The sequence below is a fragment of the Panthera uncia genome, chromosome X (assembly GCF_023721935.1).
Source record: "Panthera uncia isolate 11264 chromosome X, Puncia_PCG_1.0, whole genome shotgun sequence".
In the NCBI taxonomy this organism is placed as follows: domain Eukaryota; kingdom Metazoa; phylum Chordata; class Mammalia; order Carnivora; family Felidae; genus Panthera; species Panthera uncia.
The window spans coordinates 93,974,049-93,977,519 of NC_064817.1; the positions used below are offsets into that span (position 1 = coordinate 93,974,049).

Consider the following 3,471-nt stretch of genomic DNA (forward strand, 5'->3'; position numbering starts at 1 on the left):
TCGGCAAATCCCTTCCCCCGACCTAGGTGGTTCTGCCGTCGGGACAGGATGTGTGTATAGGTATAATGAAGCCGGTGGGGCAACCGGATCCACCTATCCTTCCGGTCCTGGGCGAAGCGGCTCAAATCTAAACCGGACTAGAGACCTTGTCCTTTCTTCAGCCTCGAATCGAAATACTTGAAGGGAAGGGCGAGAGGCCCCAGGAGACAGTCCACTGAGCAGCCGTATGAATAACAAACCCAGTATGACTTTATATGTATATGTTTGTGTTTATGTACATGCATGTAGGAGTATACTCACCCCCACACGCGTTTTTTTCTTTCTAATCTCACACAAAGTAAGGAGTGTTTATCAAAATTGGTGGTAAGCTATGATGTCAGCCCCATTTTGCCCAGTTAGCTTAGAGGGCACAAATTCTGTGTTGATAACTTGAGCATGGGGGTGCCCGGGTGGTTCAGTGGGTTGAGCCACCTACTCATGATTTCGGTTCGGGTCCTGAGTTGGGATTCTCTCTCTCTCTCTCTCCCTCTGCCCCTCCCACACCCATTCTCTCTCTCTGTCTAAATAGATAAACAAACAAACAAACAAACAAACATTTTTTAAAAAAAATTACTTGAGCCTGATACACTATAGTTAAGTTTGTAGCCTGGAGAAAACTGCATATTTCGTCCCCAGAAATTCATCTCCTCTAATGTGCTCCAGCAAAAGGAATTTGTAACCCATTTCTTGTCAGGCCCCATAAACTAGTCCCATCATATGCTAGCTCAGCAATACATGGTTAATGGTCATTTTTTCGACTCATTTTATACTGTTTTTTTTTAATGCTTATTTATTTATTTTGAGAGAGAGAGGGAGAGGGGAAGGGCAGAGAGAGGGAGACAGAATCCCAAGCAGCCTCTGTGCTATCAGTGCAGACCCCAACTCAGGACTCGCTCGCACAATCTTGAGATCATGACCTGAGCTGAAATCAAGAGTCGAATGCTTAATGGACTGAGCCTTCCAGGCGCCCCTTTTATACTGTTTTTAAATGAAAGTCCACTAGGTTGTGGAAATGGGCATTAAGGTAGTGGGAGTCAGGGGGACTCTTTTATACCAATAATTGTTAAAGAAGGTGCACTATGGGGTGCCCGGCTGGCTCAGTCGGAAAAACATATGACCCTTGATCTCGGGGTCGTGAGTTCTAGTCCCACGTTGGGTGTAGATATTACTTAAACTTACGTAAGCTGAAAAAGAAAAAAAGTTGCAAGACTGAAACAAAGTTTTGGGTTTTTAAAAATTTCTTAATGTTTATTTTTGAGAGAGAGAGAGAGAGAGAGCGCGCGAGCGAGCATGGGGGAGGGGCAGAGAGAGGGAGACAGAGGATCTGAAGCAGGCTCCAGGCAGAGAGCCTGGTGCCGCCGGAACTCATGAGCCAGGGGATCATGACCTGAGCTGAAGTCAGACGATTAACCAACTGAGCCATCCAGATGCCCCCAAAACAAAGTTTTTAATCTCCGATCTGTTTTTGAATGGAGTTATGAGCTCAAAACCTGAACTAAATACTTGTTTTGTTTGTTGTATAGATTTATTTTCAAAGGACAGAACAGATAATTTAAATACAAGTCTATAGGCACATGGGTGGCTCAGTTTGTTAAGCATCTGACTTCGGCTCGGGTCATGATCTCACAGTCCGCGAGTTCAAGCCTCTCGTTGGGCTCTGTGTTGACAGCTGGGAGCCTGGAGCCTGCTTCAGATTCTGTGTCTCCCTCTCTCTCTGCCCCTCCCCCGCTCAAGCTCTGTCTCTCTCTCTCTCTCTCTCTCTCTCTCTCAAAAATAAAATAAACATTAAAAAAATTAAAAATAAGGGGCACCTAGGTGGCTCGGTCAGTTAAGTGTGGGACTTCAGCTCACGTCATGATCTTAGAGTTCATGAGTTTGAGCCCCACATCGGGCTCTCTGCTGTCAGCACAGAGAGCGCTTCGGATCCTCTGTCTCCCTCTCTCTCTTCCCCTCCCTCACTCACACTTTCCATTTCTCTCTCAAAAGTAAACATTAAAAAAAAAAAAAAAGAATTACTCTGTCAAAGGCAGCGATCATGCCAAAACATGTTCTCACTTACAGACACTCGCCAGCATCTTTTGAGTCTTTGAGAGCTCTCAGTGAAAAAAAGGGGTCTAGTATTTTATTCATATACATCCTTCTTCTCTGTGATGTAATCTGCAGTTTCTTGTGGACACATTAACTTCTCCGCATCTGTATCAGGAATTTCAAACCCAAATTCATCCTCCCTGACCATGATAATCTCCACTTGTCCAAACTGTCTAAGCCCAAGTCTTTCATAAAGTGGGAATTTACCAAGAGCTTTTCTGGGTCAATCTTGCCATAGAGTTTCAAGACGTAAAGAACACGGTCCTTGATTTCCTCCAACGTCAAAGTGCATCACTGTGCGGGTGGCACACTTGTGTAACTGGGACCTGTGGGAGCACTGAGGTGGGCTTCAGAGCCCCAGGCCTCCTCCAGGTCCCTGTGCCGCACAGGGTGATGCTGAGGGACAAGGCCACTGCCAGCGTGAGAGCCCCCAGGCAGCGGTGTCAAGGCTGAGGACAGTTGATAGACACAAGTGGAGAGGACGTGAGCCACCATGGTTACGCCAACCCCAGATTTGAACTAAATACTTTCACAAAATAATTTTCTTCCCAAATACTTCTTGTTCCTGGTTCAAACAGACTTGTGATCTCTAGTGCTGGCTTTGCCAGTCCCTCAAACTCGTGGCTCACTAGGGTTTCTCCTTTGATGATGAATTGGTGCTCCATTTATGGGAAGGGGTTTGATGATATTAGACCTCTAGACGTATGGAAAATTTCTCCAACTCTTGGATCAGCCCATAGGAATTTCACATTGGAAAGACTGAGCCACCAATGGACAAGTATTTCTAATTTAACCTCACTGAGAGGAGCTGTGTCTGCCAACAGGTAGAAATGTGGCCAGACTTGTGGGAGTGTTCTGATGACTGAAAATAACACAGGATGAAACGGAATGATATGACCATTCCGGCGTATATTTGAGGTGAAGATTCTGCTGGGGTGTGTGTGCGTGCGCCCACGCGGGCCCAAGACAGGGAGAAGGAAGAGTGAATGACGCCCTGCCCAGTGTGTGACTTGGATGGAGAATTTGAGTGCTTTGCTGCCCATTAGGTCCCTATGGGACTACGATGTTGGCCAACTATGCCAGTGGCTAATGCTGAGTGTAATGAAGCTCGCGGTCAATATCTGAGAGGGGTGGAGAGTAAGGAAGTTCCAGAACTTGGCAAATAACCCAGATCCCGAAGCGCAGCCAGTGCCCGTGGTGTCACAGATTCCAAAGAAAATCGAACAGCTGTCGATTCACACCTATGTATGAAAGAGGAGGAAAGGGAAAGAAGGTTTAATACAGAGATAAAGATAATACAGCCCTCTGCTCCTGCGTTGCTTTCCTCCAGTTCACTGACGTTCT

The 3,471-nt window shown here is 46.2% G+C and overlaps 1 pseudogene; it reads right to left on the reverse strand.

The window, feature by feature from the left end:
* Window positions 1-2,085: 2,085 nt before the first annotated feature.
* LOC125932268 (acyl carrier protein, mitochondrial-like) lies at window positions 2,086-2,622 on the reverse strand (annotated as a pseudogene).
* Window positions 2,623-3,471: the final 849 nt, after the last annotated feature.